The following is a 25,498-nucleotide window of genomic DNA, read 5'->3' as shown; positions in this document are numbered from 1 at the left end:
TGTTAGGATCGCAACCACATGTTGAAAGGTGCAGGAAACATGTCCTATTTGAAATCGATTTCCAGGTGTGAGGCTGTCCTATGAAGACCTCAGGTGAAGGAGGCGTGTCTTAGTTAAACTGCCTCTGTAATTGAAGACACATAGATAACCAGTGCCTGTGTGTCTTGCGATTGGACCACACGTTTGTGTATTATACGCATAGAGTATAATATGCAAGCGTGAATTTGTGTAAAAGAAAGGAAATTTCACTGATTCTCTTCGTTGAAAAGTCCTGGTTGAAATCCACTGGATGGGGTGGTGATGTTTACCATCCGGAATTCTTGTGGAAATAAACCAATATATGCGTTGCCTGTTGTATAATGGTCAGTTGCATATTGACGGGAAAAAGTTCTGTGGGAGTACTTAGAAAGAATCCCCCACCGGTATCCTAAAGAAGTAATTTAGCAGTTTGGTAAAGCCACCAATACGGGTGCTAAATCTACTCGTAGACCGACCGAGTCAACTGTGGTTCCAATTGAGGGCGGACCAAAAAGATCGGCAGGGTACACAATGCGTAACAAGTATGGTAAGTACGCAATGGCTTATGTTAATAAATTGGTATACATGACTGAGAGTGGTAAAGTATAATTTCCAAAAATTGGTAGTTTCGATCCCAAGGTATTACATATAGTACAAAATCAACTATGCCTGTTAAAGTCACGCAAATTGAGGATGAAACAATGATTGTCTGAACTTGTGGCAACAAGAAGGGGAAATTCAAAGAGAAATGAGTAGGGAGTAGGGAGCAGAAATACTCATACTCAGAATACTGATACTTTAGAAAGAGTGAAAGCAAGTGCACCACTGCCACCATATGTGGGAGGAGGAAGAGTTACAAACCAGTATAAAAAAAATAAAATTCAAATAACTGTAACCTAATACCCTGTACTAACCAATTTGGAAAGTTTTTATTCAGGAAGAGATGATGACCCTACCCTGGTCTTGGCCATTTCTCATGCACTCAGCATCCAAGAAGGGCAATATTCCCAAAGTAAAGGAGGGGCTGCAGCAGATGCAGGAGAAGTGGCTGGGACCAGCGAAGCAGGTAAGCATGGTGCCATCCATTGTATCGAGAGGGTAAGGCCCGGAATTAATTTGGAAAATAGTGAAGTAGCAGGAATATACCCTGTTCGCACAATAGCATTTCCCAGTGGGAAAGCAGACAGGCATGGGGTAATTCCTGTTACAAAGGTAGACATGTATTGCCCTTGGACTAGGTCCAAATTGCGGTCCATTATCACAGATTTTGGCCACATATTTCCCAGTTACAGTGGACTGGAAGAAAATCTTTACTCTAAAACAAAAAGATAATGAGACCGCAATGGATTATTTTACAAGGGCATTACAAGAAATGGCTAAATATACTGGGGTAGCCAACATAAAAGATGAAATACACCAACGGGAAGTAATCGTCTCAGTACTAATGGATGGACTTAAAAAAATCTGTGAAAACAAGGGTACAAACCTCCCTGCCCAATTGGAGGGGTATAACTGTAGATTTCCTTATGGAATCCACCTTACAACATAATAAAAACATAAGTAAGGCATGGTAAGGATAGGAACAGAGATGGTAGATATGTATCATCCCTTATATGGTGTTTATTCCCATGAACATATATTAGTTATGTAATTCATGTACCATGTAATCTTCAATCTCTCACATACTCCATAGCACCCACCACACACAAGATTCTCTCTATTCTATCACATCTCTATCTCTCTCTTTCCCCATAAGTATTTTCTTCAGATAGATTGTATTCCCCAATGTATCAATAAGTCCCGAATTTGCTCTAAATGCATGAAGAAATATTTTTACCATTTTACAAATCTCCACATTCACACACACATACACACATATTATTCAAATATATTGAAATATTGGAAATATGATAATACTGTTTTACATATATGTGAATATTATTGAATAAGAAATTGTTATTGAATTATACTTTCCATTACTTTATTTTCATACCTGTGTGTACTCATTTATGAATTAATTATCCAAATGATTTAAAAGGTATTTACAGTAATCTTGGGTAAACTTGCAAGTAGGTTATTAAATGGTTTATAATTAGTTATTAATTATGATCTGTTATTAAATGATAATAATATAGAAATGTAGCCAGATACTAGAATCATACCCCTATCACATAATTTGTCTCTTAAACTTTTGTTTAAGTTTGTTGAACCCAGATATATTATATGTATATGTTTGATGTCCATATACTATTTATGTTACTACATGAAATAAGTTTAAGGTGTTTTAAAAGGTACCTGTAGTTAAGATGTATTTAAAAAGCCTACATGGAGCGTTATAAACCTAAGCGCTATATATACTGTATATATATATATATATATTTTTTTTTTTTCTCTTTCTTTTCTTTTATATGATCATGATCAAGGTTTCTTTTTCCAACTTTCCGCCAGAGAAAAGCATGTTTGTTATATGCCTTTTTCAAAAATGCTGACATATTATTGTTTTGTTTCCACAGAACTGAAGTAAATGTTAACGCTTTCTGCATGATGACATATAACCATCTATTAACAGTTTAAACTACCCTTTTGTATTGGGACTGGATAGAAGTATAAAATTGAACAGTTTACTGTTGATCTTGTATGCGGACGCGATCGACGCATAGGAGAGGTGAGTATGGATTTTTTATTTCAGGTACACCCCTATGGATTACTTCGGATACTAGGTGAGTATGTGTGAGTGTGAGTGTGAGTGTGCATGTATGTTTAATTAAAATTTTACATTCACGGTGTATGTATGTTTATTTACGTATTTCTTTAGTTGTGGAACTACAAGTGCCAGCGGGCCCGTAATGCCCCGCATGCTGGTATTTGTGGTTCTCCAAATACCAGCATGCAGGGGAGGCTTGCTGGTACTTGTGGTTCTACAACGAAAGACAATATGGAAACTTTATTTTTACATTTTACACTAACACTATCAACCCGGCACCCATGGCCATAGGGTGCTGGAGATAGCCCCGGGCTATCAGTCTAGGCCTGGTGTGCCCTGGAGAGGGGGGTCCCTTTATTGGGGGGGTCCCCAACTCCCCAGGGACCCCCGGCCTGGACTGACTAGCGGTCAGGGATAATGCTTTGGCCGAGGAAACCGGTGAAAGGTTTTCCCTGGCTGTGGCATTATCACCCCGCTAGAAAGAGTTCGGTGCTGGTTCTGGAATTTTCAGGGGACCCCTACTCATTTTGTCCCCTGATTTTCAAGAACCAGAACCAGCTCAACAAAGCCCTGTGCTGGTTCTTAATATACAGGGGCCCCTACGCATTTTGGCCCCTGTATTTTTAGAACCAGAACAGGCTTTATAAAGCCCGGGGCTGGTTATGCTTTTGGGGAGGGGGTGCACGTAATTTTTTTTTAATTTAAAAACATTTTACATAAGTACACACAGAAACATATACATATCTCTTGGATATGTGCATGTTTCTGTGTTAATCTGACCTGCTCAGGATATACTCGCTAGCTTGAAGCAGGTCTAATATTTGGGGACTTTTGGTAATCTTTTTTTTGCGAGTCTGAAACAGACACTCTATTACATTGGGCGAGTTGATTGTTTTCAATGTGAAAACATCTGGATGCGAGTTTGAGAATGGGGAGTTTTAGTAACTCTGAAAAATGCGAGTTTTAGTGAACAGACATCCTATTACATTGGAGAGTTGTGAAAAATTGTGAGTTTAGCACCAAACTCGCAATTTACCAAAACAGACTACCTATTACATTTGGCCCGATGTGTATTTCATATGTGGAAGGAAAGAGTACAAGTGGCTCTCTCCGAACTCTGAAGGTTTATGCTATCTCGGAAGGTTACTACCCGAAATCATGACCCTTACACATGATAAAATGAGAGACATTCACTACAACTCTTCCCCTCCTTATACCCATACTCATTATGAACACTTTTATAACAGACACCTCATAGATAGGGAAGACCCCTTAGCCTCAAATTTGATCCAGGAATCCACCGGGATTCAATTCCTTATCACCTTAGATATCACCCGTATGGCCATAGGAGTTATAAATTATAAGTACATCCAAGCGTTGGCAAATTTGATTGATAATATGACTGAGATGTATGATGACACCTTCAGGTTTACTGGTAGGGAGTTGCAAGCCTACACGGCTGTAACGGGTGGGTACTGTGTAACCTTAACAACGCAGTATGGAGTAAAATGCTGCACTTACATCACCAATAGTACAGATGATCTGAAGTAGGTGATTGAGCAGAAAGTGGACGAAATACTGCAGCTGAAGTGGGAATTTAGGAGGAAGCAAAACCTTGCTTTAGCTGCCGTGGGCAAGGAATTAACTGGATGGGTCACCTGGTTGAACCCACTCAAGTGGTTCTCTGGATTAGGAGAGTGGGCACAAGAAATGGTGACGAACGTAGGGAAACTTCTACTCTTTATCCTGGGTGTCATCATACTTATCGGCCTGATATTCAAATGTGTTCCAATTATGACCAGGCAAAAGAGGGCAACCAGAAATACAAATTTAATGAGTCTGAGGAGGGGCAGTGTTGAAAATGTGGCAGATTTGGTGTATAATCCTGAAATCGAAAGCACAATCAAGTAATAGAAATGTGAATAGGTTTAGTCATGCTTAATTATATGTATAGTAAATGTTACATCAGACATCATAAAAAATGTAGTCCTAATTTCCCCAAGCATCCTTTATAGGTTAGATGAGTTCCCACACCCTACCAGTGATTCCTAGGGGATCCGCTGAGCGCGTATAAGGGTTGTTTTACGCTTTCCTCCTGTAAATAATTGAATAGTCAATGTATGTCTTGCAATAAAGATATGTATATATATATATATATATATGTATCTAAATTATCAATTAGTATGTTGTATGTATTTAATATTTTCATTTTTTTTGTGATAGTTTATGGAGACTATCAAAGGCTGGACTGTCGAAGTCAAAAATATTAAATACACTACAAAATAACTTATATCCCCGATTTTAACATTAACTGGCATATTCTCATAGATTATAATGCAATAGATAGTTATAGGTTAGCCAGTTAAACTCCAAGGAGTTGTAAATCATGTATGCTGGCCCAGGTTAGATATTTCTGCTCAAACAACCATGGTGTCATAAAATGGTTATTATTCCTTTGTGTTTGATGTATAAATAAGCATGTGATGCCTGGGGTCCTTGGCACCAATATATAAATGACCTCTTATCTGTTGTTATCATGGCCCCTCTTCTAATCCATACTGAACAATGGATGAACTGACTTTATGATTGCCCCAGGTCTGCTCACTTTGATTCTGATCTTAATTATATGTATCACCTACACACCTGTGCATACCAGTGCCCATTCCATTGTTTTATGACATAAACAGGAAAACCTGTCTCACAGTAAAACAAATACATCTACATGCATTCTATCTAAACATTTAACATATATTTAAATCTATGTAATTTATTTCTTTCTTTGAAATATACATGTGCAGTGTATCTAAAATAACAATTAATGATGTTTTCATTCTGGCAATGTCTCTCATTAATCTTACAAATGATACCAGCTAGCTGCGGTAGCAGTTCCCCCCTTGTGGCCATGGGAGATTGATTTGATTGGCCACACATTAATCTAACGGAATTGTTCCCAATGCATTTTGAGGCATTTCTTCAAATCAAACTTTCCTTTCATAATCATTATCTTACTCTATTGTAATTTCAGTATATATATATATATATAGAACGGATTAGACATTTATATTAGAATTAATAGTGACATGTCCAATGTATTATATATATCCCGGCTTTCATGGCTCACACAATACATATAGTCCAGGGATGGGATCACATATTAACATCGTGTTTGGGGTCATAATGTACAGAATTGTGTTAGCAGTAATCCGGTGGTTGCGAATAGATTGTCACACATTGCGGCAAGCAGATATTAGCAATGCCGGATTTATGTTTAATACAGCATATGACAATGGTTGATTTGAACTAGCTTTTCGGAGGGAACCCAGAGGTGAACTCCTGTAACAGCATCCTGAGCCTAGGCATCGCCCACTGTTTGAACCAACCAATGACCCCCAGTGAACTGGAAACATCCCACCCCAGGACCAATGGAAGAAGACACAGCCTGCTATTATACACACCCATAATTTAACTGTAGAAATTATGCTCCCCTGATCCAGAGAGTAGTAGCTGTACTCTACCAGTCATCTGGTGACAACTGTACTTTGGATCCAGGGAGCGCATGCGAACGTATGTATACTGGCTTGTAACTCTGACCTCTTTTCCCTGAACTGTTTTGTACCTCTGTATAACTTGTAATAATAATGTTCTATATACTTTCAATACAATATTTACTTTTGTGCGTTGGACCACAGAAACTGGTGTGTGTGTTTACTTGCTTTCACATAAGGTTATTATACTGTGATATATATATATATATTGCACTGTAATTCACATTGTATTTTTGATATGAAGATCGAGACTATTATGCATACTGGTGGTGTTACAATAAGGGAAGTTTTTGTGTATGCATCACATGTTGCATACACTGTGCATACACATTTTCATATCGCCATACGCAAGGTGCATCCATGTGGTGTCAACAGCCATAGTGAGATTTAAAGTAGGATTTCACACCTGGCACATACATTCAGCCTTTTCAGTTTGACATGATAGGGCTGACGCATCCTCCAAATTCACAGATGTAAAATGCATTTACTGAAAAAAACAATTATTTGGAAGTGCATTTGCTAAAATCATCTAACCTAGCCAGGGGTGGCTAAAGAGAAGTGGGGGCCTGTGTCCAGTCTCCATAAGGGTCCCCTCCTCTCTCATGGGTGGTGCAGGTGAGTAGACTCCGGCGCTGTGCATTTATCTTAGGATGCAGGAGGTGGGGGGCGGCCTTTTCTGTTCCTCAGCTTGGGGGTTGGCCTAGATTCCCTCCCAGTGTATCACATTTAGGAAGCTGCCAGCTGCTCTGTATCTGAAGCAGGCTTGTCTGCCCTCCCGATTTGGCCGGGAGCCTCCTGATTATCGGGTGCTGCTCCCGGCCCCCCGGAAAGGCAGGCAAGCCTCCAGGCAGCCATCAACATTCCCGACCTCCCCCCAGAATAAACTAGATATCCCCGCAGCGGGGGGACTGGTGATGCATTGTAAAGAGGGGACGGGGCCATGATGACGCAATTACGCAGCCCTGCCCCCGGCTCCGCCCCCAATGTGCCATCACATGCTGATTGTTGGCAAGTATGATCTGAAGCCTTTGCTCATATTAACACACTGAATGTAAATAGGTGGATATAAAATGATACAATAGGATGTGTGAATTAGTAATCCTTATTATAGAGACAGTCTCCTAAATTCACATCCCTGGAGGGATCCATGTAGACCAAAAGTTCCCAAGCTCTGCCATTACAGTCCAGGTATTAAGGATATCCATGCTTCAGTCCAGATGGTTAAATCAAATTGACTGAGTTACTAATTAAGTCACCTGTGCTTAAGCATGCATATCCTTAAAGCGTGGGCTGTAATGGCGGAGTTTGGAAACCTCTGGTGTAGACATAAAAGTATTAGATCAAAGTATACTCTATGAGGATAATAGTTTCTATTATTTCAAAGTATATTCCAAAGTTGGTCCCAAAGTTCATGACATATGATGTTAAGTAATATACAGACAGGTACATAAATATTGGGACATTGACAGAATTTTCATATTTTGGCCTCTATTCATCACCACAATGGCTTTGAAATGAAACAAACAAGATGTGCTTTAACTGCAGACTTTCAGATTTAATTTGAGGGTAATTACATCAAAATCAGGTGAACGGTGTAGGAATTACAACGGTTTCTATATGTGCCTCCCACTTTTTAAGGGGCCAAAAGTAATGGGACTATCAACTCAAAAGCTATTTCATGGACAGGTGTGGGCTATTCCCTCATTATTTCATTATCAATTAAGCAGGTAAAAGGTCTGGAGTTTTTTAAGGCTAAAAGTGGAATGTTATGCAATGGCCAAGTCAATCGCCTGAACTGAATCCGATTGAGCATGCATTTCACTTGATGAAGACAAAACTGAAGGGAAAATGCCCCAAGAACAAGCAGGAACAGAAGACATTTGTAGTAGAGGCCTGGCACAGCATCACCAGGGATGAAACCCAGCGTCTGGTGAAGTCTATGCGTTCCAGACTTCAGGCTGTAATTGCCTGCAAAGGATTTGCAACAAAGTAATAAAAAGTGAAAGTTAGATTTAGGATTGTTTAGTTTGTCCCATTACTTTTGGCCCCTTAAAAAGTGGGAGGCACATATAGAAACCGTTGTAATTCCTACACCGTTCACCTGATTTGGATGTAATTACCCTCAAATTAAACCTGAAAGTCTGCAGTTAAATCACATCTTGTTTTTTTAATTTCAAAGCCATTGTGGTGGTGAATAGAGGCCAAAATATGAAAATTCTGTCAATGTCCCAATATTTATGCACCTGACTGTAAGTCTGGATTAGATCAACAAATATTATAACGACCTTCCTTTCAGAATATATTGGCAACAAATGATATAGTAAGTAACAAATGATAGCAAAAGATATTTCAGATGATAGGATCCTGTGTTGCGTAGATAGTGAATATGGGGCCTGATTCATTACTGCGATTACGCACACAATTAGCTGATTGTTGCGTTCTGCGCATGTGTATGCATTGCAGTGTGCATGAGCGAACCGGTTACTGCGATTGGGATTGCGATCGCAGTGACTATGCAGACCCATCGCAGAGTGATTGACAGGTAGTGCCATTTGTGGGTGGTGACGGGGTGTGGTAGGCAAAACGCAGGTGTGCCAGTGCGTTTGAATGCTGTTGCATGGACGTGCATAGATTATCCACTGTGGTGCCTTACGCAGCCTGAGGTCTCATAGCGTGCGCCAATGTTAGCAATTCCTGAGTAAGGTCAGAGCTTGTGCAAGTGTGCGCGAGGCTGCGATGGTACTCTATTGTACCTATGGTGTTGCAGTCTTGCTAAACATTACGTGTGTAAGGTAAAGTAAGGTAAGGTAAGATTACGGATGTGTGTAAGGTAAAGTAAGGTAAGGTAAGATTACGGATGTGTGTAAGGTAAAGTGGGCGTCCTTATGTTGTGTTGTGACGGCATAGCGATCGCAATGGATTAGCAGACTTTCGCAGCGAGACTGCATGCGTAATCGCTATTGTAATCGCAGCTGCGATCCATAATTAATCAGGCCCATGGAACATAAGATCTTGCATGTATTATCCCAGGAAGACAGATCCAAAGAACTAGGACAAAAATAGTTTTTAGTCACTTATTTTGCTTAATACATACATGGGCCCTCTTGTTTCACTATGCGCTTTACAACAGAGAATGGTATATTGGTCGCTTACACAGAATAGTCCCATCAGGCCGACTAGAGGAGTATGCAGTCCCTGTGATAGTGCAGTGAGACCAGAGTTAAGTGGCAGTCGTATGAAAATACAGTCTGCATGAGCGTCAGTGTATGATGTGATGGGTGAGCCTATCAGATCAGTGAAGTCCAACTAGGAGATGAAAGTATCCTGGGACTGAAGCAGTATGTGCCAATATGGGAAACTAGTAGTACACTAATGCATTTCTCCAGATCTGGCTCTAGCTGGTATCATCAGAGGAGACTTTCTCCACTACAGCCTATATTATAGACCAGTGTATATCAAATTTGGTCTTTAGGAGCAGTCACAGTGCATTTTTTACAGATATTCTCAATATCACAATCAAAATAATTAGCACCATCTGTGGATTTTTTAAAATGTGTCAGCAAGCAATGATACATCAAATAGGAGATCAGGAAAACATGTACTGTTAGGGGGCCCAGAGACTGAGTTTGGGAAACACTGCTATAGACCATTTATAGTGTTAATTATTAATACTGTATCACATACACTATCCAGTGTATAAGGAGACCAATGTGTACAATTCTATGTCCAGGGCTGGTGCTAGGTTCTTCTGCCCCTACCCCAGACTCTCAGACTATAGCTGGGTACACACTATACAATATATTGTACACATTGTATAGTGTGTATGCTCGATTCGTTGTTCATGATGGTCATTCATTGCATTGACCTGTCTGCTGTACTGCACAGCAAATGGAACAATGCAATGAACAACGCAGTGCAGTTGCATGCAGCATGTAACAACACATTATGCTGTCGTACACCGTATCGTGCAGTGTTTATGGCGAGCGGAATGTAACATTACATCACACTGCACCGTCGCTGGGTCGCATCACTGTATGGTATGTACCCAGCTTTACTCCAATGCTCCGCAGAGCAGGGGACTTGGAGTATAGAATAGTTCCCACTCCCAGCATAATAAATATTTAGCTCAGATGGGTCCTACTACTGCATCTAACAACCATCTCTCCCTACATATTTTAGAAGTATTACATCCTAATTGTGCCGTCTTCATGTACTGGCCACATTTGCTCTAAAATCACGCATTTGGAAACCACCCTCTAGAAATCCTGCATTTGCCACTGTATAGGGTTCTGGAAAATAAATGTAAGAGAATATTTTGAAAAATAAAAAAAGGATATTTGTGAAGGTGCAGGAGAAGTGGGTAAGAAAAGTGATTATAGGAATATACTGGAGTGGTGTGATAGGGTGACAGAAAGTATTGGTGAGTTTTTAAGAAGATTGGATATAGGATGCCTGCAAACAAAATTGCAATATGATTGGATGTGCAGGAGACTGGAATGGATGTGAAAGATGAAAGGTGAAAGAGATGATAAATAAATAAATAAGAGTGAGATAGTTTACATAGTGAAAATTTAATGATTGATAAAAGCCAAAAGTTGTACAAATTTTTTCTCTAAAAAAATCTTCAGAAAATTGGGAGAATCCCTCTGCAGCTGATAAACTAGCATCACTAAGCCACCTTCACCACTTGGTCTCCTGAACACTGATCCCCTTCACCACTGGGGTCTCCTGACCACTTGGGTCCCCTGAACACTGATCCCCTTCACCACTGGGGTCTCCTGACCACTTGGGTCCCCTAAACACTGAGCCCCTTCACCACTTGGATACCCTGAACACTGAGCCCCTTCACCACTGGGCCTGTCTCATCAATGATTCCCAGAGCAGCTGCAAGGAGTGCTCAGGTCATAGTTCTACTACTGTGTCTGATTAATTCAAACTTAAACCTCAACTTCTAATTCACAAACAACAATGTTAATGATTTCTAGTGCGCGCAGGTGTAAAAATGATCAAACAATGTTCATGCTTTGCAGATGGTATATCTTAAGTACAGTTGCCAGTAGGGATTGTGTGCAAAAGATTATAGCAAATCACCCCCACATTAATTAAATTAATATTTGTTTCTTTTTCTTAATGACCCAATTTTTAAGTTGGTTACACCCCATTTTATTTGTTTAAAATAATATACTCATCAGCATGTGGCTTCTTAGGATTCTTATTTATCTATAGTATGATTATATTGATTTAGCATGACTGAACCTTTCTGTAATAAACTAAACCATTTGTTTGATAAAGGTGTGAATTCCCTGGTGGCTTCAAAAGAATCTAATCAAGGGATAATTAATAACCAACAAAGGACATTCATTACAGATCAGCAAAATGAAAGTGTCAGTATGAGTCTTCTGGTGGATGGAAAGCCTCCAAGGGCGGATGTGTTTTATTTGCTTTACCCAAATGCTGGTCTCTTCATTATGTGGATGGGCTGTATTAGTATACATTAATGTGAAAGGTGGAATATAAATCTTATCCATCAGACTGCTGGGTACCGTCCGTCTGAGACCTCATACAGACAGACGGCCCGACCCGGCATTCTCATCTCCAAGCGCCGGCTCTTCCTATACAGAGATCGGGACCTGAGTCGCACTGGTTACCCGTTCACACTGCATCATGAGCAGGGCTGAACACGCGTTCAACCTTTCTCATGACCATGGTTGAATGCCAGGTCTCTTGACCTGGCTTATTTCAGCCCTGCCCTTTCACACTGTGCAGTAACCCGGGTTATTGCTGCCAGTGAAAAAGAGGTATAAGTGAGCTCAATGGACCCTCCTTTGACCATAGGTAATTATCCTCTAAAAATGGATACGGCTTGCCGACTACATTGTACGCCTTCATCATACTTTGCTCCAATCCAGAGTTCACCAGCACCTGTATTAGGGAACCAAGTCAGAGGGTTGTGACCTGCGTGTCAAAGCAGCTAAGTCCAAACCTCCTTTCGGGGATCCCTGGTGAATACCGCTGGCACGTTAGACTCCATGCATCAGTACTAGGTCTCGCCAATCCCGAAGTACGGGCTACCAACCACTATCCATTTGTGAGTTGTGACAATATGGCACATACAATGCATCCAGAAAGTATTCACAACACTTCACTTTTTGCACATTTTGTTATGTTAATGCCTTATTCCAAATGGAATAAATAAATTTTGTCCTCAAAATTCTACAGACAATACCCCATAACGACAACGTGTAAAAAGGTTTTTTTGAGCTTTTTGCAAATTTAATTAAAAAAACACCAAGAAATCACATGTACAGTACATAAGTGTTCATGGCCTTTGCCATGAAGCTCAAAATTGAGCTCAGGTGCATCCTGCTTCCACTGATCATCCTTGAGATGTTCCTACAGCTTAATTGGAGTCCACCTGTGGTAAATTCAGTTGATTGGACATGATGTTGAAAGGCATACACCTGTCTATATAAGGTCCCACACTTGACAGTCATGTCAGAGCACAAACCAAGCATGAAGTCCAAGAAATTGTCTGTAGACCTCCGAGACAGGATTGTCTCAAGGCACAAATCTGAGGAAGGGTTCAGAAAAATATCTGCTGCTTTGAAGGTCCCAATGAACACAGTGGCCTCCATCATCCGTAAATGGAAGATGTTCGGAACCACCAGGACTCTTCCAAGAGTTGGCCGGCTGTCTAAACTGAGCTATCTGGGGAGAAGGGCCCTAGTCAGGGAGTTGACCAAGTACCCAATGGTCACTCTGTCAGAGCTACAGCATTCCTCTGTGGAGAGAGGAGAACCTTCCAGAAGGACAACCATCTCTGCAGCAATCCACCAATCAGGCCTGTATGGTAGAGTGGCCAGACGGAAGCCACTCCTTAGTAAAAAGCACATGGCAGCCCGCCTGGAATTTGCCAAAATGCACCTGAAGGACTTTCAGACCATGAAAGACAAAGATTGTACTCTTTGGCATGAATGCCAGGCGTTATGTTTGGAGGAAACCAGGCACTGCTCATCACCAGGCCAATACCATCCCTACAGTGAAGCATGGTGGTGGCAGCATCATGCTGTGGGGATGTTTTTCAGCGGCAGGAACTGGGAAACTAGTCAAGATAGAGGGAAAGATGAATGCAGCAATGTACAGAAACATCTTGGATAAAAACCTGCTCCAGAGCACTCTTGACCTCAGACTGGGGCGACGGTTCATCTTTCAGCAGGACAACGACCCTAAGCACACAGCCAAGATATCAAAGGAGTGGCTTCAGGACAACTCTGTGAATGTCTCTGAGTGGCCCAACCTGAGCCCAGACTTGAATCCAATTGAACATCACTGGATAGATCTGAAAATGGCTGTGCACCAACGCCTTCCATCCAACCTGATGGAGCTTGAGAGGTGCTGCAAAGAGGAATGGGTGAAACTGCCCAAAGATAGGTGTGCCAAGCTTGTGGCATCATATTCAAATAGACTTGAGGCAGTAATTGCTGCTAAAGGTGCATCAACAAAGTACTCAGCAAAGGTTGTGAAAACTTATGTACATGTGATTTCTTAGTTTTTGTTTTTTTTAGAAATTTTCAAAAATCTTAAAAAAACTTTTTACACATTGTCATTATGGGGTATTGTATGTAGTATATTGAGAACAAAAATGAATATATTCCATTTTGTAATAAGGCTGTAACATAACAAAATGTGGAAAAAGTGAAGCATTGTGAAAACTTTCCGGATGCACTGTACATTACACAGAGTGTACATACAAAATCGCTGTTGTGATTGAAACACACAGTATCAGCGATGTCTTGGAAAAGTGCTGGGTGTTCCTGTGCGGTGACTGGGATCATCAGTATCATCACTGCTTACACCTATCCCATGCTAGGTGCAGAAGCTGTAACTGAATTTGCCATCCACAATACATATGCACAACTCACAATAGGTAGTAACTCTGGCAACAAAATCATGAAAAACACCACAAAATGATTCTCTCACATGTCTCCCAGTTGCCATCCAGAAATACACATTTTAGCCCCCATATTGGAGCGATACTGGTCAGAGATTTATCTGCCAGTTATTATTACAGTACAGTAGCTTTGCTGTCACGCTACTGAAACTGGAATCTTGTGCTGTGGAAGCCTAATAGACTGAGTCTCAAGCAGGGAGCTGGAAGCCCCATCAGCACAAATATACAAGCAGCTGTGACTCAGAACAGCTCTCTTTGCTTGGGATTGTGCATTGGAAACTCGCTTGGTTATTAGTTGCACATGTGAAACACCAACCAGACCCCCACTAGTTACCAGGAGTGCCCACCGTGAGCGTGCTTCATAGGAGATGTGTCCTCCAAACTCAACTTATTGTTCATGGGACTCTGCAACTAGGTATCAATGTGGTGAGAGACTGGTATAACAGTGTGCACACTTATATCATACAGAAAGAGCTTTATATGTTTATATATTTATTATTGAATTTTCCACATGCCATTAACTTGACAAGACACTGCTCCAGGCATGAAAGATCCAGTGATTAATTTCTATTAGAGGCAGTATATTTTATATATTTCAATTCTCAGGAGTGTATTTGAGTCTTTCTATATATGTATAAATGTGATTATTTATAAGTGTAAATGTGATTATATGTACTGACATATTCCATTTTTAAAAAGATTATTAATATTATATAGGTGGTGTATTGAGAATTTTTTTTGCCATTTTGGGAACTACATAGTATATTATTTATTTGTTTATTAGAGAATCACCATTGTCTTGTTGTGGTATCTCTATATCAGTAGTGGGCAGACACAAGCCCATTGGGTGAATTTACTGCTATTATTTATAATATTCTATTCATTGATTAGCGCCCAGTCTTTTTCTTTCTCTGTTATTGCTAAATAACCCAACCTTACTTCCTATTATACTTTTTAACATAGGGGACGTCAATGTGTTAAAAACAATTGCATCAATTAGTACTGCAATATGATGAGGTGTGGAGAAAGCAAGCTTAAGAATGTTATGTATTACTAGCTGAAGTATCCGGCATTGCCCAGGTTTAAATCTTCAAGTTATTAAATTTTATTATGTGATGTCATCCAAATCCAACCGGTGAAAGGACCAGAACAGGCTCCCAGGGTCAAAGTTCTGCCCAGCGTACTCCGCCCTGAAGTCCGACCGGGACCCCGACCACTCCATTAGACATCCTGGACCAATTGCCACCCTTTGTGAAGTTTTCATCCAAATTCATCCCGTGGAAGGCCTCAACTCTGTTTTCTAGGATCCAATGTTATCACTCTTTGAAGTTTTCATCCAAATTATGTTATGTCGGCCAGATCCATCCAATGGAAGGCCCAGAACAGGCTCCCTGGGTCAAAGTTCTGCCCGACACACTCCGCCGTGAGGTCTGACCGGGACCCTACCCACTCTATTAGGCATCCCAGACCAATTGCCACCCCTCTGTGAAGTTTTCATCCAAATCCATACAGTGGAAGGCCCAGAACAGGCTTCCGTGGTCAACATTCTGCCCAGCGTACACCAACGGTCTGACCAGGACCCTAACCCCACTAATACCTGGACCACCACGCATTGGTTTAATCCTAATCGGTGCAGGGGTGTTCGAATGCATAACAGGACAGACAAACAAACATACAAACAGACTAATGAATTTTATATATATGATAAGGCTTGGCTAGCTGAATGTTCATGGATGGTGCTGAATATTTTGATGAACCCACTTCACAAGTATAATAGACATTATATGGTGACCAGGCATATGTTGCTGGTGGCACTGGTAGTGGGTGTAAATGCCTCGCTGGACTTAAAATATAGACACTCATGACAGCCTTGATAGTTAGAGCAGGAAGGCTTAGTGATGGAAGGGAGTCCAGATCTTCACATTTAATTTCACTGATGGCAATGAGAGGCTTTTACATAATCCAATTGACTTTGCAGAAGTTGCTGTTATAACTTGGAGTGAGGTGTGCTTTGTGTCCAATATCACAATATGAAGAACAACATACTTTATCTTCATATGTGAAAATGTAAATCTCAGCTGCCCTGGAAATGTTTTTATTCAATAGATATGTCAAATATTAGACATTTTGTTGTGGCACTGCAGCCCGTTCTGGATTACAAAGTACACTTACACTCCTACTTAGCGATGTTTTCATTCACAATTTTCTTGAATTTGTAAATATAAAAGGGAGAAAAGAAAATTTTCCTCCATCCCCAGTGTTGTTCCTGATTTAATATTTTCATTGCTGTTTATGGTATTATTAATATATGCCTTTAAAGATTGACAGCACCCCAAAAATAATGAAAGCAGCCTCTAGCAGCCTCTACACTACACATTATTAGCTGATGTCCTGTATACCAGGAGGATCATATGTGTGGCGTATCCTGTCCATTTTCAAACCAGCCTTACTTTTTCATTGCAGGGTTGGTGCCTCTATAAACAGAGAGTGCAAAATCAGCATGTCCCCACTATGCCCAGAGGAAAGAGCTGTGGGTCTTCTCAACTTCCTGGAAAGTGTGGGGGCAATTTATTGAATGAGATTGGCAACTGTGACATTTTAGTGGCCCCAGTGTAAAAACCAAGGGTCCTAGAGACTGCAGCCCCTTATCATAATAATAAAAACAAAATGTTGAAATAAACGTTAGTTGAATAAACTCCCCACATTTTCATTTATCAGTTTATTAAAATAAAAATATATATTTTTTATTTTGCCTTTCCTTATGCGACACACCTGTAGTACAAATGGAAACCATAAAAAAATCCCCTTTGAAGTTCTCTACCTTGTACACTAGCCTCCACTCCCCACTAGCCCCTCGCCTGTAGTCTAACACTGACTGGTTCAGAAATAAGTAAAGTTAGCCAGCTAATTATGTGTCTATTTCCATGCTGGTCAGTGAAGGGAAGTCACAGGCACATTGGGAAGAACCTTGGCACTTTCAGCACTGGGAATCTCCATTGAATTGTGAATTATCAAATTGGGAATTACTTATATTTAGTGAAATATAGATCTGAAGCAGAGGGATGCGATCCAGCATAACTGCATTTTAATACAATAATATTCATATAAGCATTCGTTTTCTCTTAATATTTCAAGAGATCATATTTTTTTCTCTATTTTTTTATCAAAGGGGACCTTATTTTTATATTTTACTGATAGGGACACATTATCTTCAAAAAATAAAGATTACAATTATGATTCTACTGAATTCTACTAATTGTATTCTACTGAAAGGATCACATAATTAATATTAATTAATTATGTAGAGATGATATTATTAGACGCAAATTGGCGCAAATTATTATTGGCGCAAATTATTATTATTCGACAAAAGCGGCCACAGCTTATTATTATTAGACTAAATGTGGCATGGGAATCTGAGGCTGCATAATATCAGGCTGTGTCCTCCAGTTGATGACCACACATACCCAATTCAGCAGGCCGCAGTCATTCCATTTCCTTAGTCCTCTGTCGTACACTGCCCACAGAGTCGGCTCATCTCCTGATGCTGCCTACTTGCACGCAGAAGTGGACTGCCCAGAGGCTAGATGATGTGATTTTGCATTGAATTGCATCATCCTAGCCCCAGCCCCTGCTGTAAAATGCCATGAATAAAGGATTTAAATATCCAGGGGTGAAATGATGATGACAATATTGCCGAACCATGCCTACCACCCATTGGAGTGGGTTGCTCCCCTCCGAGACTTCCCCACAGGGGACTTAATGAAGGTTGGCAACTATGGGTGGAGGAGTGAAAACAATTCAAAACATGCGGATAGGCGAAAGTGGGGGAGGCAGCACAGTACAGAACATACAGATGGGTGTGTGTGTAACCCTGGTAAAGGGTTAAAGTGAGTAGGGTATTGATGAAAATAAATATATATATATTTTGTTAAAAAGGAATTATCTACACAGTGATATGTAATTCATTTATGTATATGTTTTGAGGTAAAAATGGACGATAAAGTGGACGATATCGTTATCATTCAGTCGTCCACTTTAATCGCCCAGTGTATACGCACCTATTGGCTGGTGGGAATGGAGTCTCTGACAGTCTGTGTCAGCAGTTGCAGGGACCTTTCTGCAGTGAGAAGAACCACTTGCCCTGCACTCACCTGAGCACTCACTGCCACAGTACAGGTTACAGCCGGGGAGAGCGTCAGTACATAGAAGATATTAGGCTGCTTAGTGCAAGTAATTACACTACCACTGCACTCTTGCATAACCTCCATTTTAAGGAGAGTATCGGGGGAGCATTTCAGGTGCTCTGAAAGAAAACTAATCTTACAATTAGGGGTGTGCACCGGCCACTTTTCATGTTAAGTGTTTTGGTTTTGGATCTGGATCTTTCTTCATGTTTTGGATCTGGATTGGTGTTGCCAAAACCACCCTTCCGTGTTTTGGGTTCTGGGTTTTGTGTTTTGGATCTGTATTTTTTTTAAAAAAGAATAAAAACAGCTAAAATCACAGAATGTGTTGGTTTTTCTGCTCCTATGCTGTTATTAACCTCAATAACCTTAATTTCCACTCATTTCCAGTCTATTCTGAACACCTCACAATAGTGTTTTTATATCCAAAAGGCTATGCTAAGCTACACGAGTGTGCGGCACAAACACGTGGCCCATCTAGGAGTGGCACTGCAGTGGCAGACAGGATGGCAGTTTGAAAAACTAGGCCCCAAACAGTACATAATGCAAAGAAAAAAAAGAGGTGCAAGATGGAATTGTCCTTGGGCCCTCCCACCCACCCTTATGTTGTATAAACAGGACATGCACACTTTAACAAAGCAATCATTTCAGCGCCAGGGTCTGCCACACGACTGTGGCTGAAATGATTGGTTCATTTGGGCCCCCACAAAACCAGCTGGCAATGAATCTGTCCCTGCACAAACTGGCTCTACGAAGGCAAGATGTCGTCCTCATCCTCCTCATCCACCGATTCCTCTCCCTCTTCAGTGTTGTGTACATCCTCATCCTGATAAAAATAGATTTTGTACCATGCGCTCACCTTGTCTATATATCATATTATAGAAAATGTAGCTAAAGTAAAAAATGTGGAGATGACAACAGATCTAATGAATGTTATAAACAATCTTTTATTTATATAGACACCATATACCAATGCGTCTAGTGATATGGATGGCTATTTTAGACTCTTATATGTCTCCTTTCTGGTAGTAGGAGTATGATGGTAAAATAATCTAATAAAAATTATATATGATGATTAAGTCCTATATGGAAGGATCAAGGTATGTCTGGGTGGCAGGTGTGCCCTTTGAGGGGGTTACCTTTCCGTAAATATATACGGTACCCTTATGTTATAATATCAGCTCAGTATTTGTCCATACCGACTAGTAGCCAAGAAAAAGTCAGCCAATAGGACTGATCCCAAGTGGGTAAATAATGTCCGGGTGGTAGGTGTGCCCTTTGAGGGGGTTACCTTCCCGTAAATATATACGGTACCCTATGTCTAAAAAGACAAGTATGTGTATGTCCCTTTGGCTACTTGTAATGTGCTAGGGAAGTGAGGGTAACCTTATGTAGAAAGGTAGCTCTCCGTATGTGGATATCCACGTACGTGTCCCTGCACTGTCTGAAGCAATGTCCCGGTGATAGAGTGAGCCGTGCAAAGTGTGACTGCAGCGTCCCGCTAGCGGGGCTTACCGGTCGGCGTCTTCACTGAATGTCACGTGTTGCACTGTCCATGTGGTGTGTGGAGGAGGGGAGCAGTGCGGTATGATTTCAATTGCCGCAGTCAGTCCAGCCGGACCACTCGCTCAACCCTCTGCTTCTAATGCACGCTGCTCTGTAGTATGGCAGAGGAGGGTGCTGTTTCCTGCTGTTTCCTGTTAGGAGGATAAGGAGTAGCAGCGTGAGGCTGTGCACAAGGCTCTCTGCTTCCTTAGTCACGTGTGGCCTTCCTTAGTCACGTGTGGCCTTCTTCAAGGGACACTGCAGTCACACTTTGCACGGCTCACTCTATCACCGTATATATTTACGGGAAGGTAACCCCCTCAAAGGGCACACCTACCACCCGGACATTATTTACCCACTTGGGATCAGTCCTATTGGCTGACTTTTTCTTGGCTACTAGTCGGTATGGACAAATACTGAGCTGATATTATAACATAAGGGTACCGTATATATTTACGGAAAGGTAACCCCCTCAAAGGGCACACCTGCCACCCAGACATACCTTGATCCTTCCATATAGGACTTAATCATCATATATAATTTTTATTAGATTATTTTACCATCATACTCCTACTACCAGAAAGGAGACATATAAGAGTCTAAAATAGCCATCCATATCACTAGACGCATTGGTATATGGTGTCTATATAAATAAAAGATTGTTTATAACATTCATTAGATCTGTTGTCATCTCCACATTTTTTACTTTAGCTACATTTTCTATAAAATGATATATAGATAAGGTGAGCGCATGGTACAAAATCTATTTTTATCAGTATAATTTTGTTGGAGACAGGACATCTCCAGTACCAAGCAGCCCCCTAAAACAATAAACATCTTGTTGAGTGCTGTTCACATTTTCCATTTCTATACATCCTCATCCTCACAGACTATTAACTCGTCCCCGCTGGAATCCACCACCACAGGTCCCTCTGTACGTTCTGGAGGCTGGTCTCCCTGGAAGAGTTGGTAATTCATTTTTATGAACATCATCTTCTCCACATTTTGTGGAAGCAACCTCCTACGCCTTTCGCTAACAAGGTTCCCGGCTGCACTAAACACTCTTTCGGAGTACATACTGTAGGGGGGGCAACTCAGGTAAAATAGAGCCAGTGTGTACAGGGGCCTCCAAATTGCCTCTTTTTCCTGCCAGTACAGGTACGGACTGTCTGACATGCCTACTTGGATGCTGTCACTGATGTAATCCTCCACCATTCTGTCAATGGTGACAGTATCATATGCAGTGACAGTAGACATGTCAGAAATTGTTACCAGGTCCTTCAGTCCGGACCAGATGTCCAAACTTGGTCCTGCCTGCCCTGCATCACTGCCAGAGGGTTGCTTAGGATACCTAAGTTTTTTCCTGGCAGCCCCAGTTGCGGAAGAAAATGAAGAAGGAGCTGTTGACGTGTCACGTACCGCTTCAGCTGACAGTGTTTTCACCAGCAGGTCTTTGCACCTCTGCAGGCTTGTGTCGGCCAGAAAGAGAGACACCACATAGGCTTTAAACCTAGAATCAAGCATGGTGGCCAAAATGTAGTGGTCTGATTTCAACAGATTGACCACCCTGGAATCCTGGCAATGCAAATGAAGGGCTTCATCCACAAGTCCCACATGCGGAATCGCTCCGTCTTAGCTCCTCCTTCACTTTCTCCAGCTTCTTCTGCAAAAGCCTGATAAGGGGAATGACCTGACTCAAGCTGGCAGTGTCTGAACTGACTTCACGTGTGGCAAGTTCGAAAGGCTGGAGAACCTTGCACAACACGGAAATCATTCTCCACTGCGCTTGAGTCAGGTGCATACCCCCTCCTTTGCCTATGTCATAGGTGGATGTATAGGCTTGAATGGCCTTTTGCTGCTCCTCCATCCTCTGAAGCATATAGAGGGTTGAGTTCCACCGCATCACAACCTCTTGCTTCAGGTGATGCAGGTTCAAGAGTGTTTGCTGGCGCTCCAGTCTTCGGCATGCAGTCACTGAATGGCGAAAGTGGCCAGAAATTTTTCGGGCCACCCAAAGCGTCTCCTGCACGCCCCTGTCACTTTTCAGAAAATTCTGCACCACCAAGTTTATTGTGTGAGCAAAACATGGGATGTGCTGGAATTTGCCCAGATGTAATGCCCGCACAATATTGGTGGCGTTGTCAGATATCACAAATCCCCAGGAGAGTCTAAGTGGGGTAAGCCACTGGGTGATGATTTCTCTCAGTTTCTCTAAGAGGTTGTCGGCGGTGTGCCTCTTACTGAAACCGGTGATACACAGCGTAGCCTGCCTTGGAACGAGCTGGCGTTTCTGAGATGCTGCTACTGGTGACGCTGCTGTTGTTGCTGTGTAAGGTGATACATCTACCCAGTGGGCTGTCACAGTCATATAGTCCTTAGTCTGCCCTGTTCCACTTGTCCACATGTCCGTGGTTGAGTGGACGTAGGGTACAACCGCATTTTTCAGGACACTGAGGACACTTTTTCTGACGTTTCTGTACAGTCTCGGTATCGCCTGCCTAGTGAAGTGGAATCTAGACGGGATTTGGAACCAGGGACACACTACCTCCATCAATTGTCTAAATCCCACTGCACTAATTGCAGATACCGGACGCACGTCTAACACCAAAATAGCTGTAAAGGCCTCAGTTATACGTTTTGCTTCAGGATGACTGCTGTCGTACTTCATCCTCCTCGCTAAGGACTGTTGGAGGGTTAATTGTTTAGTAAAAGTAGTGGTGTTCCTACTTCCTGGGATGATGAACGACTCCCAGCAGCAGCAATAGCAGCAGCGGCGGCAGGAGGTGTAGCAATGCAGGATCCTCCGGAGGAATCCCGGATAGGAGAGTCAGTCATGCCAGTGACATGGCCTGCAGGACTACTTCCAATCCTGACTAAGGAGGAAATTGACGAAGAGGGAGTTGATGGTGTGGTTTGCAGGCGCTTGGATACAACAGGACAACGGGATTTAGGTGTCCCTGGACTACTTTTTACGGTCTTAGCCAAAGTTTATGAACTTGACAGTAACTTTTTATGAACGCGCTGCAGGTGCCGTATAAGGGAGGATGTTCCTAGGTGGTTAACGTCCCTACCCCTACTTATTTCACCTTTACATATGGTACATATGGCAAGACAGTTGTTGTCCGGATTTGGATAGAAATATTGCCAGACCAAAGAGGTGGAATGTTTGGTCTTCTGCCCAGGCATGACCGTGATGGGCTTTTTCATCCCACGGACAACAACTGTCTCCCCCGGAGCCTGATTTAAACAAACCACATCATCATCAGAATCCTCCTCGCCAACTTCCTCCTCAGCGCCAGTTACACCAGTATCCTCTTCCTGTTGTACTTCAACAGTGACATCTTCAATTTGCATATCAGCAAGTGGACTGTGGGTGCTCCTTTCAGCACTTGCAGGGGGCGTGCAAATGGTGGAAAGAGCCACCTCTTCCCATCCAGTGCTGGGAAGGTCAGGCATCGCAACAGCCAGCACACTTGGACTATCCTTGGGGATTTGTGATTTCTTCTTAGAATGCACAGTTCTTCGCTGTGCTTTTGCCAGCTTAACTCGTTTGATTTTTTTAGCGGGAGGAGGGCTTCCATCGTCATGTGAAGCTAAACCACTAGTCATGAACATAGGGAAAGACCCTAGCCGTTCCTTGCCACTCCGTGGCGTAAATGGCATATTGGCAAGTTTAAGTTTCTCCTCAGATGATTTAAATGTTTTTTTCAAGGTCATTTTCCTGAACTTTGTCATTTGGGATTGTATGTGCCCTCTACTATGACATTGGGCATCGGCTTTGGCAGACGACGTTGCTGGCATGTTATCGTCTATGTCATGACTAGTGGCAGCAGCTTCAGCACTAGGAGATAAGTGGTTCTTGATATTTCCCTATTTTATTTTTATCGCAGAAAGTTTGGTCCTCCATTTATGTTATATATATATATACGTGTGGCTAAGGCGCATACAAACACAGAAAATAATTTTTTATTTTTGTTGGAGACTAGTGCACTTTGTGGGTTACACCACCCTTTAAGAAATGAGCCAGCCGGGTCTTTACTTATGGGACACAGGCGCATGCTTGGCGCTGCTCCTTTGTTGATGCACGTGCAGCCACACAATTCACAAAGACAGAAAAAGAAAGAAGAATTTTTTATTCTTTGTGGAGCGCACTTTTGGGGTTACACCACCTTTTAACAGACAGACTAACGCTTGGCGCTGCTGCTTTGAGGATGCACATACAGTGCAGACAATTCACAAACACAGAAGAAAATGTTTTATTTTTGTTGGAGTGCACTTTGGGGGTTACACCACCCTTTAACAGACAGACGCACGCTTGGCGCTGCTCCTTTCTTGATGCACGTGCAGCCACAGTGCACACAATTCACAAACACAAAAAATATATATTTTTTTATTTTGTTTGGATTGCACTTTGGGGGTTAGAGCACCCTTTAGCAGACAAGCCAGCCGGCCCTTTACTTATGGGACACAGGCGCACGCTTGGCGCTGCTCCTTTGTTGATGCACGTGCAGCCACAGTGCACACAATTCACAAACACAGAAAATATTTTTTTATTTTGTTTGGAGTGCACTTTGGGGGTTACAGCACCCTTTAACGGTTAAGCCAGCCAGCCTTTTACCTATGACACAGGCGCACGCTTGTTGCTACTTTGTTGATGCACGTGCGGCTACTGTGCACACAATTCACAAATATTTATTTTTGTGCACTTGGGGGGAGCACCCCTGATGGACAGAGCACCCCCTGGACAACACTACAGCACCCCTTTAGGACTGGGACACTGCACAGGACTTTGGAGTGGACATAGCCCCTATTGACAACTGACTGCACAACACAGTCCAGCCAGCCCCTATGGACTTTGGAGGAGTGGACACAGCCCCTATGGACAACAGCAGCACAGCACAACACAGCCAGCCCCTATGAACTTTGGAGGAGTGGACACAGCCCCCATGGACAACAGCAGCACAGTACAACACAGCCAGCCCCTATGGACTTTGGAGGAGTGGACACAGCCCCTATGGACAACAGCAGCACAACACAGCCAGCCCCTATGGACTTTGGAGGAGTGGACACAGCCCCTATGGACAACAGCAGCACAGCACAGCACAACACTACAGCCCAGCCAGCCCTAACTCCCACCCTCCCTCTTCACTGTCCACAGCCGAGTGAGAAAATAGTGCCGACGCGGGTATCTTATATAGAATCCAAAACACTCGAGACCCGGAAGGCGGGTTGATGATGTTTTGCCTCGATTTCAGATCCGTGTCAGGCGGGAAAAGTCGAGCCTGACTTGGATCGGCCTCGGATCGGGGGGCTCGGGGGGGTTCGGATTTCAGAAATCCGAACCCGCTCACCCCTACTTACAATATAGATATATAAAGACAATTAACACTAAGAGGGGAATTCAATATGAAACGTAAACTTCGCTGTCGAAGTTTACGTTTCATATCGGAGCTTTTACCTGGGATAAAGTATCAGGCGCGCGCCCGCTTATCCCCGTATTCAATATGAAACTAACGAAAACGGGAGCCTGTGAAGTGGGATTTGCGTA

This window comes from Taudactylus pleione, unplaced genomic scaffold (genome assembly GCF_031769625.1).
Source record: "Taudactylus pleione unplaced genomic scaffold, aTauple2 ptg001370l, whole genome shotgun sequence".
NCBI classification, from domain to species: Eukaryota; Metazoa; Chordata; class Amphibia; order Anura; family Myobatrachidae; genus Taudactylus; species Taudactylus pleione.
This window is presented reverse-complemented; position numbering follows the sequence as displayed.